Below are 20,281 nucleotides of genomic sequence, written 5' to 3'. Positions count from 1 at the left end.
TATTAGTACCTAAGATACTGACGAAGTCAAAGGGAACTATAGGTTTGCACGCCGTTTGTCTGACTATCAGATCAAGTTAACAGTTTTCCACACTTTTTCATCAGGCTTGAAGATATTTATTTGATATTTCTTGTATAGTTCTGATTGAATGCATTTGTTTTATTTTGTCTCCCCTGTGATGAAACACTATATTTTGGTGTATCGAATGATTGTAAGGTGTACAAGTCAATCTGACAGCTACATGAACTGTACCACATTTTTGTCGAGCCTTCGACTTTTGTCGAAAAAGCAAGACATAGCGATCCTACATTCCGTCGGCGGCGTCCACAAATATTCACTCTGTGGTTAAAGTTTTTGAAATTTTAATAACTTTCTTAAACTATCCAGGCTAGATTTCTACCAAACTTGGACAGAAGCTTGTTTATGATCATAAGATAGTATCCAGAAGTAAATTTAAAAAAAAAAATCCTGTTTTTCCGTATTGTACTTATAAATGGACTTAGTTTTTCTGCCAGGAAACGTTACATTCACTCTGTGGTTAAAGTTTTTAAAATTTTAAGATTGTTGCCATCGGTCAAGTAACCGCTAGATTGATTGATTGATGTTTTTTTACGTCCAGCGACAAATATATCATTCATGTTCAGGACGAGATCATATCAACACAATAGTTATGTAATGTAACCGCTAGACTCCGTCTGTCCAACAAACTATTAAATTTACGTCCATTGGCAATTATTTCATTCATGCTCAGAACGGGAACAAATTAATAATGTGAATACAATAGGTTGGTCATATAACCACAGGACTCAGCCGTCTGTCCAATTGACTGGACAGAGTTTTTTTTCTCGGCTTCAACGAGACGAAATCCTTTTGTATTTGGTCTACAGCTTGGTAATGTTGTAGCCATTAAATAAGTACAACCGCTGTGCAGCCACTCAATTGTCCGCCTGTATACCTTTATATGTGTTAGCACTGCATCCGTATCACCATGTTTCAAATATTTGTCCGCCTGTTTTGGTAATATATATTGTATGAGACTGTATCTAAGAACCACTGACAATACTTACAGACTGTACGTAAGAACCACAGACAATACTTACAGACTGTATCTTAGAACCACAGACAATACTTACAGACTGTATCAAAGTACCACAGACAATACTAACAGACTGTATCTTAGAACCACACACAATACTTACAGACTGTATCTAAGAACCACAGACAATACTTACAGACTGTATCTAAGTACCACAGACAATACTAACAGACTGTATCTTAGAACCACACACAATACTTACAGACTGTATCTTAGAACCACAGACAATACCGACAGACTGTATGTAAGAACCAAAGACAATACTTACAGACTGTATCTAAGTACCTCAGACAATACTAACAGACTTTTTTTAAGAACCACAGACAATAAAAACAGACTGTATCTAGGAATCACAGACAATACTTACTGGTTGTATCTAAGAACCACAGATAATACTTACAGACTGTATCTAAGAACCACAGACAATACTTACAGACTGTATCTAAGAACCACAGACAATAATGACCGACTGTATGCAAGAACCTCAGTCAATACTTACAGACTGTATCTAAGTATCACAGACAATACTAACAGACTGTATCTTAAAACCACAGACAATACTTACAGACTTTATCTAGGAACCACAGAAAATACTTACTGACTTTATCTAAGAACCACAGACAATACTTACAGACTGAATCTAGGAACCACAGACAATTCTTTCAGACTGTATCTAAGTACCACAGACAATACTTTCAGACTGTATCTAAGTACCACAGACACTACTTACAGACTGTATTTAGGAACCACAGACAATACTTACAGAATGTATATAAGAACATCAGACAATGCATACCAAGGTTTGCTGTGGGTAAATTATTTCAATTTGCCTTACATATTCTATCATCTACATTTTATAACTCATTGTCTCGTGTACATGCCTTATATCTTTCATTATCTATATTTTACTGGTTGTTTCATGTACATTTGCCTTATATCTTTCATAATCTGTATTTAACTAAATTAGACTAATGCCTTTGTTTTTCTGCTTGTACAGGTACAGTAAAAGTACATTTCAAAGGCAAAACATCATATTTGACTTCTAAAAACACACAAGAGTGCACACACTGAAATGTCTCACCTGCTTTACTGACCATTGATTTTATGAGTCTTATAGATTAAGGTTTCACTACAAGTATCACAGACAATTCACATTTCAGATAAATCCTGTCAGACACACATGCACACCTTACAATAATTCCATATACCAAATATAGTTGATCTATTGCTTATGTAGTACTTGAAAAAAAGACCAAAACACAAAAAACTTAACACTGACCAGTGAATCATGAAAATAAGATCAAGGTCAGATGAAACCTGCCGGACTGACATGTACCCCTTACAATCATTACATACACAACCTATAATTGACCTAATGCTTCCAGTATTTTAGAAATGGATCTAATCACATAACTTTAACATAAAATGAGGTCAAGGTCAGAAGAATCCTGTCTGACTGAAATGTAGACATTGCAAGGAACCCATATACCAAATATAGTTATCCTATTGCTCATAGATGTAAGAAATTCACATGACAAACATTGTTTTTCTTTAAGCAGATGCTGAACCATGAAAATGAAGCTGAGGACATTTGACAGAGGGAAATTTCGTAACATATGGTATCTGCAGTATCTAGGCCTTCTAACTTTTGAAATATAAAGCTTTATATAGACAAAAACTGAAATGAAAGGTGTTTTCAGAAAAATGATCCTGTAACATGATAAAGTCATGTATCATCATTTAAAACCATTACATATTGCATAGACTGTATATAAAAACCATAGAAACAGCATACATGCTGCATGTTTGAATATTGGAAAAATACATTCAGACTAGATCTTGGAACTAGACATAACATACTGAATCACAGACAATACATACATGCATACATGCAGACCCTTTCTAAGAAACCCACATAATTCACACAGATTGTATCCTGATCTAGTTTTACTTAGTTAAAATAGCAGTCATCATTTAATAAAAAATAATTTCACACATGCTTAGCTACAATACTAAGTCCAATGCAGGCTTTATATTGCATTCCTTCTGTAAACAGGCAATGTGACTTTGAATATGACAGTACAACCCTGTTGAAGCAATTTTCTCTCTTGTTTTCTATCTTTTGCTGTTTTATTTTCTATATGATGCAAGTTATATTTAAATGCCATATCTATTATTGGAACAGCTTTCCTTTTAATATACATATTGGATAAAAAATCAATCAAAAAATGTTTTAATTAGTTTTGTTCTTTATTATAAAACTTTTAATTTTTCTAAATTTGTATATAGGTAAATAAATACATTACCATAAATACCTAAATAAAGTTTACACAACATTTAAAGAAAATTATCTATACATTAGTGACATGCATAAAGCACAATTTATATTTATCATGCATAATATTATGGTATAAAACAAAATAGACAAAAAAGTAACCAATTAAACTAGAGGCTCTCAAGAGCCTGTGTCGCTCACCTTGGTCTATATGCATATTCAACAGGGGACACTCTCCAACATTGTAGACGAGAATAGAATTAATGACAAAAATCTCTGGTTTTTTTTGTATCTTATATTGCTGATCATTGAAGTCTGTTTAGTTTCTCTCTATCTTCATGATCTTATTTAGCTTTTGCTCTAAACACAAAAGAGGGTAAAAAAACTCCTATAAAGAGTAACAGTCTACTTATTATATCAGCAAAATTTGACTTGTTAGTAGGTCTCGTCTTGCTTATCATTTTTGATTATTTAAGTTTCTATCTATCTATTATAATTAATATCATACAAGGAAAAACGCCAAAAAAAATGATAAAAATCATAATTAAAGGGCAATAACTCCAATAAGGAGTCGTTGGACAATTTCTGCCATTTGTCTTAATTGTAGATTTTGTCTTGCTGATCATTTTTGTATATTTAAGTTTCTTTCTATCTATTATAAGTTTTAAGATATAAGACAAAAACGCAAAAAAGGCATCAAAGGGAAATAACTCTAATAAGGAGTCAACTGATGATTTCAACCATAAGACTTATTTGAAGAACTTGTCCTTCTGATCATTTTTGCAATTTACAGTTTCTCTCTATCTTTTATAGTTTTCAAGATATGATAATAGACAAAAATCGAAAAAAAGTGGTAAAATTTGTCATTTAAGGGCAATAACTCCTACAGGAAATTGTCTTACAGTTTTGACGTATATGGATAATTGGTAGAGCTCAACATTCTGAACAATTTTACCCTCTTCAGATTTCCTCTTTTTATAACGGTTATCAGAATAATAGACAAAACTTGCATTTTACCCCATTTGTTCCATTTTTGCCATGTCGGCCATCTTTGTTGGCAGTCAGGGTCATCGGACACATTTTTTAAACTGAATACCCTAATGATGATTGTGGCTAAGTTTGATTCTATTTGGCCCAGTAGTTTCAGAGGAGAAGATTTTTGTAAAAGATTACAAAAATTTACGAAAATCGTAAAAAATTGACTATAAAGGGCAATAACTCCTTAACGGGTCAATTGACAATTTTGGTCATTTTAACTTATTTGTAGATCTTACTTTGCTGACCATTATTGCTGTTTACAGTTTATCTCTATATCTATAATAATATTGAAGATAATCACCAAAAACTGCAAAATTTTCTTAAAATTACCAACTCAGGGGCAGCAACCCAACAACGGGTTGTCTGATTTGTCTGAAAATTTCAGGGCAGATAGATCTTGACCTTATGAACATTTTTACCCATGTCAGATTTGCTCTAAATGCTTTTGTTTCAGAGATATAAGCCAAAATCTACATTTTACCCCTATGTTCTATTTTTAGCCATGGCAGCCATCTTGGTTGGCCGGCCGGGTCGTCGGACACAATTTTTAAACTAGATACCCCAATGATGATTGTGGCCAAGTTTGGTTAACATTGGCCCTGTAGTTTCAGAGGAGAAGATTTTTGTAAAAGTTAACGGACGACGGACGACAAGTGATGAGAAAAGCTCACTTGGCCCTTTGGGCCAGGTGAGCTAAAAATATAGAACAAGAGGTCACTATGTGGTTTTGAGTGATTTTTTTTTTAATAGGCAGACTAATTCAATTGACATTTTAATCTATTATAATTTATAGACCAAACAAATTATTAACAAATTTACCATTTTCAAAAATTAATAATGCACAAGCAATTTATCTTATACATTTAAATAATTGTAAATTAATAAATTGTGACTTTTTGACTTTCAGTCTTGTAACTCTTAGTCCTTTGACTTCTTTCAACACATAATGTCAACAATCAATGAGCATAACATGTGAATAGTTAATTCCAGTTTAAATATTCATCATAATCTAAAGTAAAATTATTTGCAATAATGAAGTATTAGCATATCATAATCATTATGTATGTTTTTCTGTATTTACAACATTTAAAAATCACATTGTGAGGTATATTAAACTAGATGATAAATGCATCCTCTATGCAATGAAGAAAATCCCCAATGAAAAATGAGATTTAGAACTAACCTGAATTATACAAAAAGAATCACTGGTGTGACACTTTCAAAAGTTTTTTTGTATGGAGTCTTCATAATTTTTTTTTTTTAGAAATTTGTATTTAATGTATGCCAAGATTCTCTTATCTTTATTTAGAGAGGCATCCATAGTGGACAGTCCTTATGGTATATATATTTTTTTCAAAACTAAACATAATTGAGGGGGGGGGGATTTATACTACACATATCAAGAAGAAAAAAACACAGTTTATACCTACAAGGTATTCAAGAATGACATCTTAATATTATGAAATAAACAAATTGAAGAAAGTAACCTTACTAAAAACTTTAAATAGTTGTCAATGGTACTCAAGTAGGAAAAGGTATAAAAAAACATCTAAAACATATCTAATAAACTGCTTCGCTGAGCACAGCTGGATACGCCTGCAGAGGTCCAACCCTGAACAGTTGGGGCAAAAATGGACACAATATTCAATCTTGATACAGGTCTGAATTTGGATTGTAATTAAATATTTGACATATTATAGGTTTCTGAATCATTGTAGTAAAGAACTTGAAATTGGTTATATGAATTGAATTTATATTCAATTAAAGATTTCTTGCTGTTGTGCAATACACTGTGCTGTTGCACAATACTAAATAGTAAATCTGTTGTCAGACTATAAACAAACAATAACTTATCAATGTTATATCAGAAATTTATAAAAAAAAATAAAGGGTGGTTATCTTAATAGATATAAATCAGTCATCATAGTTTAATGAAAACTGCCCTAAGCACTTTAAGGATATTGTCCAAAAACTTGAAAATCACCCCTTTTTTATGAATAAAATCTTATAACTCGGAAACGTAAAATCTAAAAATTTATAAAAATCAAAAGGGAGCTTACAACAATAGATATAAACAATTTACCAAAGTTTCATAAAAAATGCTGAAAGCATTTTTGAGTTATTGTCTGACAACTTGAAAATCCCCCTTTTTGTAATGAGTAAAACCCCATAAATCGGAAACATCTAGTCTAAAATTTATAAAAATCAAAAGGGAGCTCATGTCGATAGAAACAAACAATTCACCAAAGTTTCTTGCAAATTGGTGAAATTGTTTTTGAGTTATTGTCCAAAAACTGGAAAATCCCTCCTTTTTTAATGAATAAAACCCACAAAACTCGGAAACGGTAAATCTGAAATTTATAAAAAATGAAAGGGAGCTCACGTGAATACATATAAACAATTCACTAAAGTTTCATGCATATTGGTTAAAGCGTTTTAGAGTTAATGTCCGACATGTTGACGATGGACGGGCGGACGGACAGACAGACAGACGGTCAACGATATACCATAATACGTCCCATAAATGGACAAATGAAAAGGAGAAATTATAAAACAGATATATCAGAACAATACATTTCCTGAATGTTACATAATACTCTATCATAGTGGTAAAATATAAAACAAAAACTCAAAACTAAGTGCAATAAAACAAGTCTTCTCTGTTCTTTAAAATTGTTCTTGCCCTTCACTCTTTGACACTTGTATGGCAAGCACTAAGATTTGTCTTGATAAACCTAAAATAAAATCGCTTTCATGTAAAATTCACAAAATCTGGTTCAATTATTGAAATAAACATTCATTCTAAATGAAAAAAAAAAGTTTGAACTGTTTTGATCACATTTCTACTGGAAGTGTTTAACGACCTTGACTGGCTGTTCAGCACTCGCACGTTCAGTCATCACATTTCCACAAGATGACTGGCTTTTCCTATGATATATTTGGAATGGTGTCTTGTTTCTGATCTTCCAGTTTGGACATGTTACAAAAAATACCCTTTTTTGGTTTAAAAATATTTTACCAAGTATAATTCATTATACGACTGGAACATCTTTAGCTTGAAAGGTAGATTAAACTATCAAAAATTAAGTGTGATTAAGCGTATTTAAATTTTTTAGAAAAAAAAAAAAAAAAACTATTAAAATCAAGGGCAGCAAGATAATTACATTGATTTGATAGGACAATTTGTTTTGTTTTTATGGGCAGATAGACAGACAGGGTGATTCCTATTATTTATTCACCTCAAAAACTTTGTGGGATGTATAATAAGATGGATAAAGTACAAGATTATATCATGGCAGGAGGTTTTAAACAATAATCTTCAATAGATTTAGCATACAGTACAGTGTAACAATTATATCAGAATTATTTCATTATATTTTTTTGATTTTGGATCTGGAAAATTAAAACTGTACCAGTAAGGTCTCTTCTTATTTTGAAATTAAAGGGGAAAAAAAATTAAAAAAAAATAATTTTAGAAGACAGTAAAAGTTGATTTTTTGTTCAGGTCTTTAAATTATTCCATTTCTGAATTGATCAAATGTTAAATTAATCCCATGGAAACTGTTTGTAGCAGCATGTCCAGTCTGCCTTACTTCACCAGAGTACTAACCAGATTTTCCATTGGTCAATAAAACATAAAATTTCCATGAAAATTATGGTAAAGATGAATTGAAACATTATCCAATACGCCTGAATTATTAAATGGGTTTTAATGAAGTTGTTAATAGATATAAGAAGTTGTGGTATGAGTGCCAATGACATGAATGAGTTAAGTTTATATGTCTCAAATTAAAAGTATTTTTTTCAGATCAAATCATCCTAAATAAATTTCAGTCTCAAACATAACATTTTTTTGGGGTGATTGATACCATTGTAGGTCCTGGATTTCTTTCAACATCACCAAATAGCACCTGCTCGCTAAAACCTTCACTGTTGTTAAGGCAGATGTTCTTTTGGTTAAAATACTACTCTCAACTTCATCACACTCTGAAACAATATACACATAGATATATATTTATATTATTAGATACAGAACAGAGATAAAGAGTTTTCAGTTGCATTATATACACACTCTTTAACTTGATTGATAAAATTAAAATGAAAAACGGTAAAAATCTTGAAAAAATACAATTTCAACAACTAAAGATTGCTTAAACATGTTAAAAGTACATTAATAGTGAATGATTAACTGCAATAATTTATATAATATAAAAAGAACTTTTTACAAACACAAATCACCATGTTTAAGATTTTTTTATATATTTATACATAAATTCTATTCAAAAGTAAGACTTTTAAAGAGGCAGTATGTGCAGAAATAGCATTTTTCTTGATAGAAATCAAACCTATCAACATATTTTTTTGTGCAAATGTAAATACATGTAATACCTCTTTAAACTTAATTTAAAATTCAAGTCTGTTGTCAGATTGAAAATGGTGACAATAATGTATACAAAAATATTGTTATTTACTGTATCCAATTAAAAAAAATATCATCTATTATACACTACCAAATGCTCTTTGTGTATCATTCTAATCACAGAAACTCCCCTGTTCCTCAACAGCATTTTCTTTATTTGGTATCTAATAAAAAGACAAGAGGCTGTCAGAGTGACAGCAAACCGGATTTTCCTGCAGAGGTTGAACCCTAAACAGTTGAGCAAGTATGGACACTACATTTAAGCTTAAAACAGCTCTGAATTTGGATTGTGATTGAATATTTGACACAGCATAGGTTTGTGACACAAAATGAATGTGGTTAAGAACTGAAATACTTGAAATTGGACATTTAAATACCTATTATGGTCCAATATCAAAAATCTAAGTACATATTAGAATCAGCATATCAAAGAACCCCAAGAATTCAATTTTTGATGAAATCAGACAAAGCTTAATTTAAGAACCTTTGCATCTCAATGTGGACCAATTTGATAAAGGAGCCCACAATCCAAAATCTCTCAATACATGGTTAGATTCAGCATTTCAAAGAACCCCATAAATAATTTTTTTGTTGAATAAAACAAAGTTTAATTTTGGACCATGATTTGGACCAACTTGAAAACTGGGCCCAAAAATCTAATATTTAAATACAGGTTTAGATTCAGCATTTGAAAGAACCCTATATATATTTAATTTATGTTGAAATGAAACACAGGTTAATTTTATCCATAATATTTTCTGTGCAAAGGGAAATAACTCAAACTGGATAAATAGTTCTCTAAAATAAGATATGATGCAATTTTTCAAATTATAATCAATATAATAATAACAACCAGTGATGACTAAGTTCTCTAAAACTAGATATGATTTAACACTCAAACATTGCTAGAATCAGCATATCAAAGAACCAAAGAATTAAATTTTTGATGAAATTAATCAAAAGTGTAATTTAGGACCCTTTGGACCTCAATGTGGTATTATCTTATTAATAATGAAAAGAAATACAGGTTTAGATTAAGCATTTCAAAGAACCCTATATATATTCAATTTATGTTGAAATCAAACAGTTTAATTTTGGACCTCAATTTGGACCAACTTGAAAACTGGGCCCAAAATCAGAAATCTAAATATATGTTTATTAATAGACAATATAAGCTTAGTTTTTAAAGGAGTTTACTTCATCAAAAAAAAAAATACATATAGCATTCAGAAAATTAGTTTTTACAGAATAACAAACAAACTTGCCACAAAATTCTACAAACAATTTATCAAAGAAAAGAAGAAAAAAATCCAAAATTTTATTTATCATTAATACAATGTCATTTCAAAATCTATAAAACTTATCAGTAACAAGAAATAATTGTAACAGAATGCTGTTACGAAATCTCCCAAACAAAGCTCCAATAATTCGTCATTCCCATTGTCGCTTGACATTGGGCAATGTCCAGTACAAATTGGTTTATGATATGCGTTAGTGACTCCTATGGATTGACCCTGTATGTCATTCAAATCTTCTTGAAATTACGAACAGGAATTTATATGGTTTAGGGGTGGAGATCTCGACCGTTTACAAGTTCTCAAAAGGGGACTCTTCCTTTATTTCATATGATTTTTTTTTGTCCTGTACAAGAATATATATGGTTTAGGGGTAGGAATCTTGACTGTTTACAAGTTCTTAAACAGGAGGCAGTGGGGGTGACCCCAGGGGACTCGCCTTGTATTTCATTTGATTTGTTTGATTGTCCCATACAAGAATATATGGTTTCGGGGTGGAGATTTTGACCATTTACAAGTTTAAAAAAAAAAGGGGGTGGGGGTGACCCCAGGGGACTCCCCCTCAATTTCATTTGATTTGTTTTATTATCCCATTCAAGAATATATATGGTTTAGGGGTGGGGATCTAGACCGTTTACAAGTTATCAAAAAGAAGGGGGGTGGGGGTGACCCCCATGGACTTCCCCTATATTTCATTTGATTTGTTTTATTGCATACAAGAATATATATGGTTTATGGGTGTGGATCTCGACTGTTTACAAGTTCTCAAACAGGAGGGGGTGGGGGTGACCCCAGGGGACTCGCCTTTTCTTTTTTATTTGATTTGTTTTATTGTCCCATACAAGAATATATATAGTTTCAGGGTGTGGATCTTGACCGTTTACAAGTTTTCAAAAAGAAAGGGGGTGGGGGTGACCCCCATGGACTTCCCCTATATTTCATTTGATTTGTGTTATTGTCCCATACAAGAATATATATGGTTTAGGGGTGGGGATTTCGACCGTTTACAAGTTCTTAAACAGGAGGGGGTGGGGGTGACCCCAGGGGACTCGCCTTGTATTTTATTTGATTTGTTTGATTTCCCATACAAGAATATATATGGTTTCGGGGTGGAGATTTTGACCATTTACAAGTTTTCCAAAAAAAGGGGGGTGGGGGTGACCCCAGGGGACTCCCCCTCAATTTCATTTGATTTGTTTTATTGTCCCATTCAAGAATATATATGGTTAAGGGGTGGGGATCTCGACTGTTTACAAGTTATCAAAAAGAAGGGGGATGGGGGTGACCCCCATGGACTTCCCCTATATATCATTTGATTTGTTTTATTGTCCCATTCAAGAATATATATGGTTTAGGGGTGGGGATCTCTTCGATTTACAAGTTCTTAAACAGGATGGGGTGGGGTGACCCAGGGGACTTGCCTTTTATTTCATTAGATTTGTTTTATTGTCCCATACAACAATATATATGGTTTTAGGGGTGGGGATTTTGACTGTTTACAAGTTTTCAAAAAGAAGGGGTGGGGGGTGACCCCAATGGACTTCCCCTATATTTCATTTGATTTGTGTTATTGTCCCGTACAAGAATATATATGGTTTAGGGGTGAGGATCTCAACCGATTACAAGTTCTCAAACAGGAGGGGGTGGGGGTGACCCCAGGGGACTCACCTTTTATTTTATTTGATTTGTTTTGTTGTCACATACAAGAATATATATGGTTTCAGGGTTGGGATCTTGACTGTTTACAAGTTTTCAAAAAGTAGGGGGGTGGGGGTGAACCCAGGGACTCTCTAAATATTTCATTTGATTTGTTTTATTGTCCCATACAAGAATATATATGGTTTAGGGGTGGGGATCTCAACCGTTTACAAAATAAAAGCACATTCTCAAATTGAAAGGGGGTGGGGGTAAGAATATATATGGTTTAGGGAGACTTAATTATCTACAAAATGTCTAATAATGAACAGTAAATTTCAAATTTCATTTATACTGTCCTTAACTAGTAAATTTCAAACTTTATATATACAGTCCTACAGATCTTATCAGGAAACAGAAAATTTTCAAATAAATCTGTCACTCCAATGATATTATATGCTAAGATATAAGTTCATCATCATATAACCCAGATCTAATTAATAATTAATAATGTAATTAACTTCAAAATGTCTAATAATATAGCTTATAATCATTACCACTTAGGAAATAGATAATTTTCAAATAAATCTGTCACTCCAATTTTTATTGTGAGATAAGACATTATGCTTAGTCATAAAAAAGATAACAAGAGTAAAATATTTAAAAATTCCACTTTTGGATATTAAAAAATGGCGATAACTCACAAAGGAGATAAACTAATATCTTGAAAATTGAACTAGACCTTCATTAAGTCCCAGGAAACAACATATTTAAATTTGAAAAAAATTTGTTAAAGTGTTTTCATGTTATTGTGCTGACACTGTTTGGCAGCCGTGCGTAGATCCGCCCAGCCGCCCGCCATACATCACCATTTTAATAACTGATATTTCCTTCGAAAATCCAATTAAAAAAGTAAATTATATTGAAATTGACCACTCACACTACATATATGATGTATTTAAAAATAAATGGGGAATGTGTCCATGGGACACAGATGATGCCCCCGCTTGCACATCATATAAAGTTATAAAGGGACATAACTGAAGAACGGTAAAAGTGAACCATTTGGTTGAGGCAAACTAAAGTTAGAGAACAGAAGCCAATTAACTTTGGGACGTACCGACGGACAAGGGTAAAACTTAATGACCCCTCTGCTACGGCGGGCATAAAAAAAGAATCAAATGCTTGTTGATACCTGTATGTCCTTTTAATCCATGGGTTCAAATTCACTTTAGGCAAAGGAAGGTCCAGCCTGACCTTCGACTAATGATACTTAAAGGTCCTCCATTATTTTTTGAAGAGCCAATTTTTTTTGATAATTCAATTCATAAAAAACCAAACAGACTCATTCTGTTTACTAGTTATGTTCTAATAATATATTCTCCAGTTTCCTGGTATCTTGTACGAAGACCCGTCACGAGGGTAAAGAATGTAAGTAACCACATAAGTTCCCTTTCAGTATAGTTGCATATATTAAGATCATTTTAATACTAAATTTTCATATTTTTGCTCAATATGTTTTTGTAATTCATTTGAACTGCAAATATATGAAAGTACATAGGGTGTAACTAACTACCGGTGGGAAGGTCCAAACCAGTAAATGGAAGGTCATGGACCTCAGACCAACACCAATTTGAACACCTGTATTTTGGTGTATATAAATCTTCCATAAGTTCAAATATAAATAATACCATACAGCAGAATTAAATCCATATTAATTAAAGATGTTTGCTAGTCAGGTTTTTAAATTATTGTCAGATTTTGGAATTCCTCTAGTTCTGTCCATTTGAAGACCAAAAATTATTTTTGATACTTACACTCATTTTTCTTTTCATAAATCTTTATTATGCCGGAGAGAAGCCATTTGTAAAAATCTTATCAAATTCTTGTAATTTTAGCATCCTAGCATTTTGTAATAGTGTTTGTGAAGTAAGATTTGTCAATTATAAAGATATCAAAATTCAAGAGAGAATTTCCCCCCCCAAATTTTCAATAGCTTATATCTCAAAAACAAGCACAAAAAACACAGTCCTTTAAGTATTTTAGCTCTTTTAGTTGTGAGCGAGTGAGTGAGTGAGTTTATTACTCTCCTATCAATATTTACCAGTGTTAGGAAAAGCTTGATATTTTGAAACTGAGTAGAAAACATCCTTTAAGTAATTTACCATATTGTCAAATGGTGTGATGTATTCTGAATGTATATAACTAACCTGAAATGACGAATATCTGTCTGTCTGAATTCTGCCTACAAAATAAATGAAGGCATAAGAACATAAATTCTTATTTATATTTTGCTTATAACAATCATATAATAGTGCAAATTAAAGACCCATTGGTGGCCTTGGGCTGTTTTCTACTCTTTGGTTGGGTTGTTGTCTCTTTAACACATTACCCGTTTCCATTCTTCATTCTATGTTGATTATTTTATAAATGTGTCAAGCCTTAGAAAATTAAATCTATTTTCTCATGTTTATAGCATGTTGTCTATTTCTCACATTAAGAGATATTTCTTGCATTACACTGCAAGGAGTGAATAAAAAATTACATGAATATGATTGACTGGGAAATGATGGTGTAACATTCCAATTGGTTATATGATAAAAAGTACATGTATCAATAGTTACCTATTCAATTGTGTAATACAAGCTTATACACGCTTTTTACATATTTACAAGCATTTTCTTACGTGATAGTTATTGGTTATGAGTTGTTTTTCTGTTCAACGTCCTTGAGTCCTTGAGCTCTTTGAATCGCTAGTCTATCAAATGTTTTCATTTTTGTTTTGGGAAGATGCCCAGTGTTTGAATGAAGGCAGTAGTTTCATGTAATATATGACATTATCAATCAAACCTTTTTTTATTTTTTCAGTATGGCCAAAATAACATGATCTATCAAAAAGTCTTCTTTTAAGCACATCACTGGACAAACAGGACAATTAAAGGTGCTTTGCAATAATAATCACCATGAATTTAATTAAATGATCAACTATTACATATATCCCATATCTCTGAACACAAAAAAGTTTCCTACTACGATGGCTTCAGTGAAAGTGGAAATATATACAAAGAATGAACTAAAAAATTAACATACTTTAATATGTAATGCTTTGCATTATCAATTGGGCAGAAATGTTTAAAATAAATAAAATGTGTACATTTTCTTCTTTCTTCACCATAGGCATTTTCTTCGTAGGATGCATTGATATGGGTTCAAGCAGTTGCTTTTTTATGTGAGTCTATATTAAGTTAAAACAATCTATTACTATAAATCAGATTTTTCAGCATTAAGACAATAGTTTATGAGCAAACTATGATAATTGATGCTGAAGAACATTTTAATATTATCAAACTTGAAGTTTATATTACATAGTTAAATAAATGCATTCAAGATACATTGTAATGTAGTCCAAATATATTCTTTATATGATTTTGTCTTTTGGTTTTGAAGTAACACTATTAATGGATGGAAATGCAGATATCTGATATTTATGCAGTTCAATATATATATTTATATATATCTATAGCACAAGTCATTAAATATATGTAAGACTCAGATTGAAGTCCGGTCTCTAATCGACGTCCGTTCCTCAAATCGACGTCCAAATTTGACGTCACGTTCTAAAATCAGTGTCCAGTATTTTAACCCTCTAATTGACGTCCAATGTGATGTTATGAATCACAAAAACGACGTACGTTGTCGTTTTCTTTTCTTGTTCATATAAACAAATAAATGTGGGTATACATTGTACAACAATAAGACAACAACCCAAAGACAAAGATAATCAAAAGACATCTAGAGGGCAGTACATCTATACAGACTCAAACAATAGAAAGAATAAAAACGTACGGCAAATTGTTGAAAAGTATTATAATTTGGTTATATTTTTCAACAACTTTTTTGAGTTATAGGTTCATCCCACCTTTGATAAGGATGAGATTTCACTGCGACACGTCAATAAAACGGACGTCGTTTAACGTGGACGTGGATTTGAGAACAACAAAAAAGACGTCGATTTAAGAGCGACATAAAATTGGCCGTCGATTTGGAATGTTATTTTATTGTGACGTCAGATTTGGACGTCGATTTGAGGAATGGACGTCGATTAGAGACTGGGCATCGATCTGGAGTCTTACATATATACAACAATACCTGATAAAAACTATGTTCCAGTTAAGCTTTGTTTGGTAGGACAACAGCCACATCCTCGGTGACCCCAAACACTAGATCACTCGTCTTTACCCTGTATCTATTAAAAATGCACAATATTAAATATGAAATGAAAGTAACTAAAAAATTAAACAGTCTTAAACTAAAAGTAAAGGGATTTCAGTAGTTGTACAATCATTAAGTAATTTTATTGGTAGATTTTAATTTTTTTCAGCTCATGTGTATTAAAGTGAGCTAGTCCACTTCAAAATTATATCAATGGCCATTCATTAACTCTTTTTAGTTTTTTTTTTGTATCAGTGCTGTATCAAATAGACACAATTCATAATCTCTCCATGCATTATAGTGACCAAAGCATAATACCATGCAGTTACTTTCGTGCATGATGATTAGGTCAATTGCCTTGTTTCTAACGATCTTATTAATCTTTAAATACGGTTTTACTAAAAAATTTCCTTCATAAAAAACGCCTGTACCAAGTCAGGAATATAACAGTTGTTTTCTGATTCGCTTCATGTATTTGAGCTTTTGATTTTGCCATTTGATAACGGACTTTACATTTTGAATTTTCCTCGGAGTTCGGTATTTTTGTTAATTTACTTTTTACATGTAACTTGCATATCTATCTTATCTAAATATCATTTAATTCCTCTGGAAAGAAGATGTATCATGTGTAATAGGGCCATATTTCTAGACGTTCAAAACAATAACAGCATGCATTCTTGTAAGAGATTTACCAGGAAAAAGTACAAAGGGGTTCAGAAATACACATTTTAAGGTTAAATGGCAAAATAATTATCATCCTTATGTAGGTATCTTAAAATAAATATGTAGTTCCAACTCAAACAGCTTTGTATTTTTTTCTGGAGAGGCCATTTGTAAAATTGTTAACAAATAAAATAATGCATAGTGGAGCAAAACAAAAGATAAACAAATAAAGAGTAATGCAACAATGACCAACCCTGTTTCATAAGTGCATCTTCTTCATCTGTGAGACTAAATTAAGAATTAAGAATTTTAAGTTTTATTTTTTTTGGATTAATTATTTAACATTTGATATTTATGAATAAAAAATACAGCATTTATTTTCCATCATAGATTTTATAAACATTTTATTTTGGAAAATGTATATAACATTTATCATGCATGCAGCTGGTATAAAACGAAAAGAAAATTTTGATTTCATTCATGTCAATGTTGGATTTATCAGCCAAATAAAAAAAAACATTAAATGTACAAAATACTATCTGATGTTTTGCTATGTTCTCCGGGCCATCATTTATGGTATAATATTATTAATGACTATATATATATAATATAAATTATAAATGGCCATTTGTAGTCATACTATTCAAAATAATATGCTAACTGAGTCCTAACTGTTTTTTTCTTTTTTTCTACCAATCTCAACTGAAGACACACTCCTCCTTTTAAATGTAGGGACTCCAATTGATTTCTTCATTTCCATACACTGTAATCAAAATTAAAAAAAAAATAACTTTATTAACCAATAAGCATGATAACAAAAAATATGATATTTTTTAAAATATTAGCTTTTATTTTTGTGATATGTACACTTCACATAAAAACTGCATTTACAAATATAAAACGTGTGTAACCTGAATAAACTAACACTTTGAGTCAACTCACACAAGGAAATCCCCCATCCAGCACTACTATTTTTATATTTATTATAAATCTTTATTGCAATTAAGTTAAAAGTCGAGTTGCTTGAAAACGGGGAGAACTTTTTTAATTTTTTGGTGTACCTCTTTAACATTTTTGAATGATGATTCCTTATAGAATTGTATAACAGTATTGTTCATTCTTTATGTTGTTCAGTCACGTGTTACAAAAATGTTATCTCTACACAAAGTATGGTTATTTTCTGAAGAAACAGATAGCCTTTTGAAATACTGTGGATTCATTATTATTCGTTGGATACCAATTTCCGTGGATTTCGTGGGTACATGTAAACCACGAAATTCAATGTTCAACGAATTACATATTTTCAATAAGGGTTTATGAAGACTTTTGCAAAACCACAAAATCAAATATCCACGAAAAGGCAAGTTTTCCGCAATCCACGAAAATTGGTACCCACGAAAATAAGTGAATCCACAGTACAGCGGATGGCTTGTAGTTTAATTATTATTAAATTTCATAGCCAGCACCGTCATATTAAACGTAAAGGGAGATAGTAACTAAACTATAGTACATATATATGTAAAAGACCCTTTCTGCAAATTTCGTTAAGAGTGGGCTCTTTGGGGCAGCTGTAGAGGCAATATTTGTTAGGGCAATTTCCAAGTATATTTCATTTGTCTACATGATTTATTTTCTTACGCTTGATTTGTTCAGTACAGTATACATTTTGTCTTGTATCTACAGTATATCCTGTTTTATTTTAGAAAATGAACAATGTGTCACTCTCATGAAAGAATTTTAAGCGTGCACGACTTTCCAACATATAGACTATTATAAATAAGTATCGCATAACTTTTTCAAATCCTGCGATCAAAATACCGGGACCCTTTCTCATGCAGTGTATAACTAAGTTCGGGTACAGCTACATGTATGCTTTGTTTATTAAATGTAAAGTAAATCTGAAAATTCTGTTTAAAAAATCAGACGACACGACCGTTTATATATGTGACTGTTTATATATATATAATTCTTAAGAAATAGGAGAAACATAATATTTTTGTTTATGTATCTCCCAAAACTTTGTTTGTAGGGTGTATAAAAACAAAAAGTGACAGACATTCCTCTGGCATATGTTCCATTCATTCTTACAATATTAGACATTATTTTCATACCTTATTATCAAACGTGGTTTTAGTTTGGTATGACCTGTTGCATGCAGAGGAAGTCTCACCACTTCAGCTTAGGTCATCTTTGATGAACTAGATGCTGTATCAGATGGTGAAGTTGCAACCACAGTTATGCACAGTGTTCTAATGGGGGCTTCCATCAATTCCATTGGTACAACTTGCTTCAGGTTGGAATGCCCTAGAATTGAAATGCTTCTCAACCTTTTCTGAAGTTTGTAAATCATATCTAAATAAATAAAATCTGTATACAAAAGTTTGTCGGATCCACCAAAGATTTGGCAATTTTTTCCATTTTATAATAAAGGAGCATAAATACATGTAACTCAAGAACGGTTACAGTGACGGGAGTAAAATTCAAACTTGATCTGTGTTTTGTGGTAATAAGTAGTGTATAAGTTTTATAACATTTGTTGGTAGAGACTAGAAAAGAAAGATTCACCAATCTTTGCGTTAATAAAGGAGCATAACTCACGAACGGTCAAAGTGAAGCCACTCAAATTCGAATAAATTGATCTGTGTTCTGTGAAAAAAATAATTGTGTGCAAATAAAGTAAGAAAATGGAAACCAATTTCTGTACAGACAGACATATGTATGGATGGACATCATGACAACAGTAAAAGTTAATGCCCCTTCGACTAGCAGTGGGGCATAACAAAAAAGTTATAATTATATTATTCATTCTGTCTTGGGATTCAGTAAATTTTCCAGATATTTTTTTTAACTTCAATCTACTTATATAGTTTGATTGGTGATTCATTCAGTGGTAAAATAATAAAAAAATCACACCAGATACATCATCTAATACAAGAATAGATTGTCACTAAATACTTGTGGCAAACTATTTTTTATTTAGACCAGATACATTATCCAATACGAAAATAGATTGTCACTAAATACTTAGCTCTGTAGAGAAGAGATATAACGTGACAGCAAGGTATTTGTCACTATACAAATCCTTGGTGACAGTACCCAAATTGCACATATCAACAAAAACAGCTGTTGAAATCTTACAAGTTTTCTTTAAGAATAAACACTTAGTATTTTTATGATTTGACATTACACACGTCTTTTAACATAGCTGAATATACTTAAATATACACAAAACGTTCACAGTTAATATCAACAGATGAAGCTTTCACTGGAAAAGGTAAATCTACGGAATCGTCGTCATGCGATGTTCTCAAAAAGTCATCATTTCTTATTAAATGAATAGCAAGCATGGACTAATGTCAAATTGTTCTAAATATTTGAAGAAATGGAACAAAACATCTAGCTGTTATTCAATTCTTAAGGATGTGAATTTAAGCATGGCCAGCTGGCCGATGCAATTTGGGTACTCCTCATATAAATGGAATCCTGGATCGTTTGGAGGTCGGTTCATACTCATTTTTCTATGATTCAATATGGATTCAAAATTAAATTGGTGTAACTATAATAAACAAGTATACATCTACAAAATAAACACAGATTGGAAACTTTTGTCTGCATCGTAAAAAAACGTAGGTGAAAATAAACGTCTT

The 20,281-nt window shown here is 31.7% G+C and overlaps 1 long non-coding RNA gene across 1 annotated transcript; it reads right to left on the bottom strand.

The window, feature by feature from the left end:
* Positions 1-7,005: 7,005 nt before the first annotated feature.
* Positions 7,006-19,166, bottom strand: LOC127730242 (uncharacterized). The gene is made up of 7 exons (XR_007995005.1): positions 18,746-19,166; positions 17,296-17,397; positions 15,909-16,005; positions 13,970-14,004; positions 8,921-8,993; positions 8,279-8,396; positions 7,006-7,144 (listed from the first exon to the last, which is right to left on the bottom strand). It is a non-coding gene; the product is annotated as an uncharacterized LOC127730242 (long non-coding RNA).
* Positions 19,167-20,281: the final 1,115 nt, after the last annotated feature.

Source organism: Mytilus californianus, unplaced genomic scaffold (genome assembly GCF_021869535.1).
Source record: "Mytilus californianus isolate M0D057914Y unplaced genomic scaffold, xbMytCali1.0.p SCAF_1, whole genome shotgun sequence".
Lineage (NCBI taxonomy): Eukaryota > Metazoa > Mollusca > Bivalvia > Mytilida > Mytilidae > Mytilus > Mytilus californianus.
The sequence above is the reverse complement of the archived record's forward strand: the minus strand, read 5'-3'. Positions and strand labels throughout refer to the sequence as shown.